Raw genomic sequence first — 12,317 nt, forward strand, 5'->3', positions numbered from 1 at the left:
TGGTACAGTAGCCTTTGTTTGCAATTACAGAGGTCAAACGTTTCCTGTAGTTTTTCACCAGGTTTTCACACACTGCAGCAGGGATTTTGGTCCACTCCTCCATACAGATCTTCTCCAAATCTTTCAGGTTTGGAGTTTCAGCTCCCTCCAAAGATTTTTTTTCTATTGAGTTCAGGTCTGCAGACTGGCCAGGCCACTCCAGGACCTTGAAATGCTTCTTACGGAGCCCCTCCTTAGTTGCCCTGGCTGTGTGGTTGGGGTCATAGTCATGCTGGAAGACCCAGCCATGACCCATCTTCAATGCTCTTACTGAGGAAAGGCGGTTGTTTGCCAAAATCTCACAATACATGACCCCATCCATCCTCCCTTCAATACGGTGAAGTCGTCCTCACTTATTTTCCTGACTGGATATATATATATATATATATATATATATATATATATATATATATATATATATATATATATATATAATTCGGTTAAAGTTCATGTTTATTTTCTTTTTTGAGACCTTTCAAGTCTGCGTGTTGTTGACTCAGGTTTATATTTGCACTGAAAGGCTTCTACCCTACCTCTCATTGCACTTGTTACAATGACAATAAAGTATCTGTACTTTCTACCACCTCATCTAATTCATTCTAGAAATCTTCCTTCACCTCCATCTCACAACCTACCTGTGGATCATATGGACTGATGACTTTCATCCAGTTTCACACTTATCAGTGTTGTAGACTCACACTTCACCTCCAACATATTCTTAACCCTCGAGGGTCCATGGACTTGCCAATGCATCCACATCAATGTTCCTTTACGTTTCTGGACTCCTAAGACATAATTTTCCTTCAAAATTACTTATAATTTCTTCTCCCATCCACACAATGATGGAACAGCTTGAAACCACCTCCAAGAAGAAGAAGAAGGGAAATTTGTCCTCTGTAGTTAACTCATCCTGATCATAGTGACACAAAGTCCAACCTTTGGGAGTGATGGGCAGCCACACTCTGGCACCCAGGGACCAACTCCACATCTAGACACACTGCCTTGGTCAAGTGCAGAGAAAGGATTATGACCCTATTGTGCATGTTTTGATGATGGGAGCAAACCAACGCAGACAGGAGGAGAAGATGTACTTGACATAGAAAAGAACAGTCCATCTTTTCAGTGAACTCTCCCCTTTTACTAGTCACAGTGCCAACATGCAAATTTCCAGCTCTCACATTCACACTTCTAATTTTACTCCTTTCCCACTGCCTCAAGAGCAGCAGTTTCTGTCAGAACCCGTTGTGTGACAGTAACAGTGGCAGTCATTGTTAATCCGGCCCTTGACAGATCTAACATGGAAATTCAATTTTTGTCCTGCAAGTCTGGTTTGGCATAATTTCTGCTTGCTGTCTTTCCTGATGCAACCCTACTGAAATGTCCAGGCTTGAGACCAGCACTCACAATGCACTGGCTTGGGCACAAAATGAAATTAAAAACACACATTCATATTAACATTAATTTCATACTAATACCCATTTGATTATACGGCTAAATGGGGCAAATAATGATATAAACACAGAGACAGGAGTTCAACACCATTGCATAATTCACATGTAAACAATCTCACCTCTCCCACAGACATGACACTGTTGTGACACAAAGGACAGTGGTAAGAGTCGTTACCTGTTGCAGGAGCTGAAACACACAGAAACACAACATTTTGAAACTAAATGTCCCATAAACACATAGAACATGATAGAATTTTGCCACTGAAAGAAAATATTTTCAAATATAAGGTATGCCTTCACGAAGTAGGAAACAATACATACTGGTTTACGGTGTATTTTAAATTGGGTTCTGTGGCTTACTGTCATTAATAAAAGACAACAGGTGGCAGAGAGACTTGTTTATAGTTATACAAAAGGCTCACTCATTTCTATTATTCATGCAAGCATATGGCTAATGACACAGACTTAAACCTTGACTCACTTGCAGAATACAGAATGGCCAATCCACTCGAATCCATCCATGCATTTTCTATACCCATTTTCTTTACATTTTCATTGCATTTTCTTTGCAGGGTGGCAGTCTATCGCAGGGACACATATAGACAGACAAACACATTCGGACCTGCACGCACACCTATGGTCAATTTAAAGTTTCCTTTTCACCTAACCTGCATGTCTTTGGATGTGGTAGGAAGCCAGAGCACTCAGAGGGAGCCCATGTAAACATGGGGAGTCAATCCACTCAAATGTTTCTCAAAATTAGTGGCTGCAATTAACAGAATTGGCAAGAAAAACTATGAAGAATATATGGGCTGGTTAGATATCTGACCTGATGAATAAGCAACTACCAGTTAAGTGCAGGAAGACAATGTCTAAAATAATGCAAAAATCAGACATTCCTAACATTGATTGCTAGTATGATGCATTAAACTTGAATTGCATGAATGAAATAAATAATTTCATTTGGCTTTGCAGGGCTGTGGCCTAAAAATTAGAAGTGACTCACATTTTCCAAGACAAATATTAATAATGACTGAACACTACCCTTTAATGGAGGTTTTGAGATGAAACAGAATATTTTAATAAGAAGTTGGAAAATCAGATGCTAAGATCTGTTGTTGGAGATTTTCAGTCATCCAGAAACAAGATACCACTTACTGGTATTCAAGATGTTTTGCCAGGTGAAGTGAAGAAGTTGCTTGATATAAAGTGTGAAGCCATGATTGGTCCCAAATGAAGGCAAGTGAAAGCTGGAATTCTGTGTGGGTTGACCTCATATATATATATTCAATATTCTGTTTCATCTCAAAACCTCCATTAAAGGGTATATACACTCAACAAAAATATAAACGCAACACTTTTGGTTTTGCTCCCATTTTGTATGAGATGAACTCAGAGATCTAAAACTTTTTCCACATACACAATATCACCATTTCCCTCAAATATTGTTCACAAACCAGTCTAAATCTGTGATAGTGAGCACTTCTCCTTTGCTGAGATAATCCATCCCACCTCACAGGTGTGCCATATCAAGATGCTGATTAGACACCATGATTAGTGCACAGGTGTGCCTTAGACTGCCCGCAATAAACCTGGGAATGTTTGTGTTTGAAATCTGTTTGTGTTGATTTTACCGTGTAGCTGACACCACACACTGTACAACTAAACCTGTCAGATCTATGATTTTTTTTTTATGTCCACGTTGTTGTGGGCTGGGGTGTTTGGCTGGCTTGGTTTTTGTTTTCTGTTTCTCCCACCAGGTGGTATGCATTCAGGACTGAGTGGCTGAGCATTAGGACCTCACCCTGAACACCTGAGGCTTGTTTTCACGTGCAGGTCATCAGGACTCACAGCTGTGGTGTATTTTGTCTTGATCAGAGATTGCTGCATTTAAACCTTGAATGCACAGTGTGTGATTGCCAGAGACTCGACCTTGTGAGCAGACGTGTGAGATCGACGTCAGGAGAACAATCTCACCATCACGGACGCAGAGACCGCTCCAGGTTTGACGCCACAGTCTGTGAAGGAGGATTGGGTGAGGTCTCACGCTCTTCAGCACACTTCCTGAGGTAATTCGGTTTTTGGTGACTTTTATGAAGTAATGACAGTGGATTTGGTGTCCCTCACACCTTGTGTTAGTGAGCTGTCACGTTATGCTAATTGTCTAATCAGCTTCTGCTGCAGTGGAGATTTGAACTGAGTTGTTCCGTGCCTGCAGGGTGAGAAGCTGATGTATAGATTTAAGCCAGGAAGTGTTTGCTGATTGCGTGCACCTTTGAGTTGTGTCTCTCTGTGTGGAGTTGGACTCACCTCATGTTTTCTTTCTTCACAGACTTGGTTTGTCGCGGCCACCTGGGGGGTGTCGGCGGGGTCCCTGGGTCCGAACTGCTGTGGCTCCGGACCATTTGCGCTGTTGAGAGTGCGCCGTGTTTCCACCTCACCAGACCGCGGACTTTTTAGTTGTTTAGCACTGCACACTGTTATGTTTATTAAATTCTGTTATCCTTTGAACCGTGCTCTGCTTATTTTATGCTGGGTGCTTTCAAACGCTGGGTCGGTGCTCCGACCGCGTCCGAAACATAACACACGTGTGTGGTCTCTTAGGTTTTGAAACCTACAGATAATTTTAAAATCCTGTGGTCGACAACACTGTGATATAACCGGTCGCTGGTAGATGGCAGTGTTCTATGCATTTTGACGCCGGTTATATCACACAGCCTGAATCACAACTGAACAGATTTTTTGGCTTTTGGAGAGGCAACCTGGGCCTCTTCTGGCATTTTTACATAAAACAAACACAATAACAACATCTATAAACCCAGAGAAAATATTTACGAGACTTTTAGGCACAATATACAAAGAGTGTAATGCTGTTGTCCATGTGGAGCCTGATCAGAGCGTCTCAAATGCATTTCTTCTGTCGTGAATACCAATAATGCACTGGGCACAGCTGCTTGTCCACACTAAAACCTTCAAAATTAGTGCATTACTTTAAAACTAAAACATATATCTGATATTTTCACTTTCTAAAACTTCAGACATGACGTTAATTTAAATAACTTGTCCGAAATTAGTTTGGTTAAAATTTTAACCATAAGTTAAAACTGTATGCCTCTGAATTACTTAGGTGCTATTACCAGCGTATTAGTATGGGGTCAAAAGAAATGAGTTTTTTCTTTTTTATGACCAGTTCTCCTTTGCCTGCAGAGGATAGAGCGGTTTCTTCTGGAACCAGCTCGGAGTTCAGAGTAACCATTGAGAAGGATTTTCGGCCGGCACCAAGGTGCTTCTGGCGGACTCTGAGGCACCCCAGGAGGGGAAAACAGGGAACCATCCAAGCTGTCTACAATAAGGATGGACCTCTGTTGACCTCAACTGAGTATGTAATCTGGCGCTGGGAGGAACACTTTCAAGAACTCCTGCATCAGACCAGAATGCCCTCTATAGTAGTGGTTGAGCTAGATGTATGAGACAAGTTCTGATTGCTGTTTCTTTTATAAGTTCAAGAACAAATATTTCTTCCTTTATTTTATATTCAGCATACATTTACAATTATTACGCTTCTGTTAATAACAATTATTGCTACAGCTAAAACTTTATTTTGACATAATTTGTATTACAGTTATTTAGTGTAGCTTTACGAGGGACTTTGTATGTTTTGTAGTTATGCAGGTCGGTTGAAAGCTTACTAGCTATGGAGTCACACGGTTTTCATACCGTGCCTGTGTCTATGTCCTGCACATACTTTGCATGAACCTGAAGTAATAACATTCATCTAAAGATTACTGTGACACATTTTTGGAAGAAACTTTTTTCTATCTTCATCTTACATCATGGAATGGATGAATGCTACATAGACATGAGGAGACACATGTACACCAGAACTACCAGCTAGTTAAAAACAACTTTGAGTCTTACACTGGAAGCTGATGGGGGATTATCATTAATTTCCCTGACGGAAGTCACTGAGGTAGTCAAACAACTCTGCAGTGGCAAAGTCCTGGGGGTTGATGAGATCCATTCAGAAATGCTGAAGGCTTTGGGTATGGAGGGACTGTACTGCATGAGATGTCTCTTCAACATTGCGTTGAGGTCTGTGACAGTGTCTAAGTAGTGGCAAACTGGGGTGGCGGTCCCCATATTTAAAAAAGGGGACCAGGGAGTGGTTGCCAACTACAGGGGCATCACACTACTCAGTCTCCCTGGTAAAGTCTACTCCAGGGTGCTGGAAAGGAGGGTTCGGCCGATAGTCGATGCTCTGATTGAAGAGGAATAATGTGGGTTGTGTTCTGGTCATGGAACAACCCACCAGCTCTTCACTCGCACAAGGATCATGGAGGGGTCCTGGGAGTATGCCCATCTGGTCTACATGTGTGATGTGGGCCATCCAATCTCTGTACTCAAAAAGCGAGAGCTGTGTTCAGGTGCTTGGCAGTAAGTCGGACTTGTTTCCGGTGGGGGTTGGCCTCCACCAGAGCTGTGTCTTGTCATCAATCCTGTTTGTGATATTCATGGACAGGATATCGAGGGATAATCGGGGGAGAATGGTTTTCAGGTTGGTAGGCTCAGGGTCTCATCACTGCTTTTTGCAGTTGACATGGTCCTATTGGCTTCATCAGCCTGTGACCTCCAACACTCACTGGATCGGTTCACAGCCAAGTGTGAAGTGGCTGGAATGAGGATCAGCACCTCTAAATCTGAGGCCATGGTTCTCAGCAGCAAACCGATGGATTGCCTACTCCGGGTAGGGAATGAAGTCTTGCCCTAAGTGAAGGAGTTACCTCAGGGTTTTGTTCATGAGTGAAGGGACAATGGAGCTTGAGATTGGCCAGAGAATCAGTGCAGCAGGGGCGGTATTGCATTCGCTCTATCATACTGTTGTGATGAAAAGGCAGCTGAGCCAAAAGTTGACGCTCTCTAACTACTGGTGAATCTTTGCTCCTACTCTCACCTATGGTCATGAGGGTTGGGTCATGACTGAAAAGAACTATCGGCCGTACAAGCAGCTGAAATGGGCCTCCTTAGGAGGGTGGCTGGTGTCTCCCTTAGAGATAAGGTGAGAAGCTCGGTCATCCATGGGAAGCTCTGAAGAGCCACTGCTCCTTTGCATTGAAAGGGGCCAGCTGAGGTGGTTCGGGCATCTGGTAAGGATGCCCCTTGGGCGCCTCCCTCAGGAGGTGTTCTAGGCACATCCATCTGGGAGGAGACACCAGGGAAGACCCAGGACTAGGTGGAGAGATTATATCTCCACAATGGTCTGGGAACACCTCAGGATCCCCCAGTCAGAGGTGGTCAATGTGGCCCAGGAAAGGGAAGTCTGGGGTCCCCTGCTAGAGCTGTTGCCCCTGTGACCTGGGCCCGGATAAATGGTTGAAGATGAGTGATGAGTGATTGGTATGCATGTCTTCATAATGAGGTCACACAGAAATCATATGATGAAGTCATACAATGTCACAAACACCATGACAGACAAGAACTCAAAGTTCTTGTTCGACACGGTGGCAACACTTATTCATGGACAACCACCTGTAAGTCGCTCTCCTTTTACAGCACAAGATTTCTTGGATTACTTCGAGAAGAACATAGAAGACATTAGGTTAAATATATCCCAGCATACCTTAACCCAGCCACTAAACCCTGCTATTGAGGTGGGTGCCATTACTGAGGTATTATCTAGATTTACAGAATTTGATAGTATCTCACTAGGCGTGCTGACAAAACTCGTAACATCTACAAAAAGCACAACCTGCTTAATTGAGCCTCTTACAGCAAAACTGTTTAAGGACCTGTGACCCGCTCCGACTGTGCTGGAAATTATTAATCTCTCATTAACTTCTGGATATGTTCCTAAATGTTTCAAATCTGCAGTGATTAAACCATTACTTAAGAAATCTAATCTTGACCTTAGTGTATTGAAAAACTATAGGCCGATATCAAATCTATCATTTTGCTCTAAATTTCTGGAAAAAAGTGGTTTCACGGCAGCTCGTGGACCACCTTACTGAGAATAATCTTTTTGAGACACTGCAGTCTGCTTTTAGAAAATATTATTCCACAGAGAGCTCTCACTAAAGTGGTGAATGATCTTCTGCGAGCAATGGATTCAAACACCACTACGGTTCTGGTGCTGTGTTTGATACCATGGATCATCATATTCTACTGGATAGGCTGGAGAATCATTTTGGGATTACTGGGAGTGCCCTTGCGTGGTTGACATCATACCTAACTAGTCATTCTCACTGTGTTTTGTATAATAACACTACCTCTGACCTTAGTGACATGAAATTTGGGGTTCTACAGGGGTCAGTCTTAGGCCCCCTGCTTATCTCCCTTTATATAGCACCCCTTGGGCACATATTGTGGCATTTTGGGATTACCTTTCACTACTATGCTGATGATACTCAGTTATACAAGCTGATAACTGCTGGTAATCTCGTCCACATAAAATCCTTAGAAGATTGCCGTGCATCAGTGAAAAGCTGGATGTCTAGCAAATTCTTACTTTTCAACTCTGATAAGACTGAAATGATGGTTCTTGGTCCAGTGAGACATCAGCATCAATTTGACCAGCTAACGCTTAGCCTAGGCTTGTGTGTCATACATCGCACTGACAAAGTGAGGAACCTTGGGGTAATTTTTGATCCTATGTTGTCCTTTGACATCCACATTAGAGATATTATGAGGACTGCTTTCTTCCACCTGCGAAATATAGCGAAGACTCGTCCCATCCTGTCTATGGCTGATGCTGAGACCCTGATTCATGCATTTGTCTCTTCTAGATTGGACAACTGCAATGTTCTATTTTCTGGTTTAGCGCAGTCCAGCATTAGGGGTCTCCAACTGGTTCCAAATGCTGCTGCCAGACTTTTGACATGAAGCAGGAAATTTGACCACATTACACCCGTTTTGGCATCTCTTCACTGGCTTACTGTCCCTGTGAGATCAGATTTTAAGGTTCTGCTACTAGCCTATAAAATTGTTCACGGACTGGCACCTCCCTACTTAGCTGACCTAATTAAACCCTACGTACCGGCCCGGGATTTGCGTTGTTAGGGTGCAGGACTACTTTGTGTCCCTAGGGTGAATAAGAAGTCTACAGGTGACAGAGCTTTCTCTTATCGTGCCCCTGTTCTGTGGAATGATCTCCCTGCATCAATAAAACAGTCAGATTCTGTAAAGACTTTCAAGTCCAGACTTGAGACGCACTTATTTTCCCTTTCATATGGCTAGCATACTGGCATAGTATGCTTTTTACTCTTAATTAATTTCATTAGGAAATGGAGCGTGCTGCGGCATCAACTTATCTAAATTAGGGCTAGGGGCCGGTGATCACCTATTTTTTTGTTTTTCTTGTTGCTTAATGCTGACAAATTATACTGTATTTGTTGTCTTTCTGATGCCTGATTCTGTTTTTTTTTTCTCTCTGTGTGAGGTGAAGTTTCATCCAGAGATGGGTGTGGTATCTGTTTCTGAAACCCTCCTGTCCTGTGCACCGACAATATTTCCTGTATATTCGTTTTGTGAATTGTTTTGTGTCTGTAGCATGGGCCGGGCAGAAGGTCACCCCTTTGAGTCTGGTCTGCTTGAGGTTTCTTCCTCAGAGGGAGTTTTCCTTACCACTGTCGCCAGAGCAAGCACACTGGGGGTTGGTAAGGTTAGACCTTACTTGTGTGAAGCGCCTTGAGGCAACTTTGTTGTGATATATGAATGAATTGAAAAAATGAATGAATGAAAACTGTTTAAAAACTGTTTATTTCGAACATTTGATACAACAACAATTACAAGATAGATCAGTAAAGACAACAACAAAAAAGTTCCTACTGTGTACCCAACATGTCCGAAAAGGGGTAGGGTGAAGCATCAGCTTATTTATCCCTACCCCTTCTTCCCCACAACCAGTAATACCCTTTGCCACATATACACATAGATTCCTACACACCTAAACCGATATCAATATATATATATATACATACATATATATATCAACATACATACACATATACATACACATATATACACATATACACACACATATACACATATACATATATATACACATATATATACACAAACATAAATATACACCTACACATACCTACTTACATACAAAATACTATATATTTACAAGCCGAAGCAAAAAACAAAAACACCCTAACCCTCATTACCCTTCCTCCTCCCTATACCTAGAAAAAACCATATTTTTGTACCGCTGTTTGAACTGGTTCATGCTTGGACATTGCTTGAGCCCCACTCCCAATCTGTTCCACATCCTCACCCCACAGACAGAAATACAGAAACCTTTTAATGTTGTTCGTGCCCACTGATGCTTTAAATTAAATTTCCCCCTCAGATTGCCATCCCCTGATCTGTTAAAAAACATATTTTTAATATTTGCTGGAAGTAAATTGTTTATTGCTTTATACACAATTTGTACTGTTTGAAAATGAACCAAGTCTGTGAATTTTAAGAATTTGGATTGTAAAAATAGTGGATTTGTATGATCTCTATAGCCAGTATTATGAATAATTCTTATAGCTCTTTTCTGCATTACTGATAGTGATTGTGTTGTACCTTTATAAGTATTACCCCATACCTCTGCACAGTACTGTAAATATGGTAAAACCAGTGAGCAGTAAAGAATGCGGAGTGAGTTGTGGTCCAGAATATGTTCCGCTTTGTTTAGAACTGAAATGCTTCTTGACAGTTTACTTTGTATATGTTTTATATGAGTCTTCCAGTTTATCTTATCATCTGTTATCACCCCCAGAAACTTATTTTCATGTACCCTTTCAATATCTACCCCCTCGACTTGTAACTGAACCTGTATGTCTGTATTACAATAGCCAAATAACATGTATTTTGTTTTACTTAAGTTTAATGATAATTTGTTTCTGTCAAACCATATTTTCAATTTTCCCATTTCTATACTGATCCTCCTCAGTAACTCCTGCAAATCCCCCCCTGAACAAAAAAATGCTTGTGTCATCTGCAAATAATACTAATTTTAATATTTTGGAAACATTGACAATATCATTTATATAAATTAGAAACCGTTTTGGACCCAATACTGACCCCTGTGGGACGCCACAAGCATTGTCCAAGCATGATGATGTATATTCCCCCAACTTCACAAACTGTTTTCTGTTACTTAAGTAGCTTCTCACCCAGTGCAACACCAACCCCCTAATCCCATACTGTTCACGTTTATTGATTAATATGTCATGATTGATTGTATCAAAAGCCTTTTTAAGGTCTATAAATATTCCAACTGAATGTAATTTGTGGTCTATGGCGTTTGTAATCTCCTCAACTGATTCTATTAATGCAAGTGATGTTGAACTATGTGCTCTGAATCCATATTGACTATCAGTAAATAATTTATGTTTATTTATGAATTTGTCTAATCTATTATTGAATAACTTTTCTAATAATTTGGAAAATTGTGGAAGCAAAGAAACAGGTCTATAATTTGTGAAGTGGTGTCTATCCCCAGTCTTATACAGCGGCACAACCTTAGCTATTTTCATTTGATTGGGAAATTTACCGGTTTGAAATGATAAGTTACAGATGTATGTTAATGGTTCTACAATCCATTCAATGACCTGTTTTACCACCACCATATCAATTTCATTTAAATCGGTAGATGTTTTATATTTACAATTATTCACAATGTCTATAATTTCTTTTCCATCCACTGCTGTGAGGAACATTGAACAGGGATTTCTTTCTATGAGATTATTATCCCAATCCTCAGGTTGGGAATCGGGAATTTTTTCTGCCAAGCTTGGTCCAATATTTACAAAAAAATTATTAAAACCGTTGACTACCTCATCCTTATTTTCCTTCTTGACATTTTTATCAATGAAATACTGAGGGTAACTCTGTTTTTTATTACCATTTTTGATAATGCTATTTAATATATCCCATATTCCTTTAATATTGTTTTTGTTATTATATAATATGTTACTATAATATTCCTTCCTACATACCCGTATAATATTAGTTAATCTATTTTTGTATTTCTTATATCTATTTTCTGCCTCTTTAGTCTTTAGTTTTATGAATTCTCTATACAGTGTATTTTTCTTATTACATGCATTTCGTAACCCTTTCGTCATCCATGGTCGAGCTTGGATTTTTTGTTTTCTGTAGTCTTGTTTAATTGGACACTTTTTATCATATAATGATGTAAATATTTGTAAAAAAAAAAGTTTCATATGCACTATCAACATCACTTTCACTGTATACCTTTTCCCAGTTTTGCTCCTGTAAATCCTTCTTTAGTGTGTTCATGTTTTCCTCTGTCCGCACTCGCCTGTATTTTATTTTCTCCTCTGGCTGATTCCGCCGATGGTTTCTATTATAAACGATGAAAACTGGTAGATGATCACTAATGTCATTGATTAATAATCCACTCACAGTATTATTCTCAATATCATTGCTGAATATATTATCAATTAAGTAGCACTATGGGATGTAATTCTGCTTGGCTTGGTGATTTTTGGATATAAACTCATACTGTACATTATACTGATAAATTCATCTGTTATTTTATGCTTATTTGGATTGAGCAGATCAATATTTAAGTCACCACAAATTAACACAGTTTTTTGATTAGTTTTTGAGAACATTTTTTCCATACAGTCAGTGAATGTTTCAATACTAGATCCTGGTGCTCTATATATACAGCTGACTAATACATTTTTGCTTTTTTCTTCACATATTTCAATAGTTATACATTCTAATAAGTTATCAATCACAGTTGTCATATTGTCTACTATTTTATAATCCATGTTCTTATCCACATACACAGCCACTCCTCCTCCA

This window comes from Thalassophryne amazonica, chromosome 6, assembly GCF_902500255.1.
Source record: "Thalassophryne amazonica chromosome 6, fThaAma1.1, whole genome shotgun sequence".
Classification (NCBI taxonomy): domain Eukaryota; kingdom Metazoa; phylum Chordata; class Actinopteri; order Batrachoidiformes; family Batrachoididae; genus Thalassophryne; species Thalassophryne amazonica.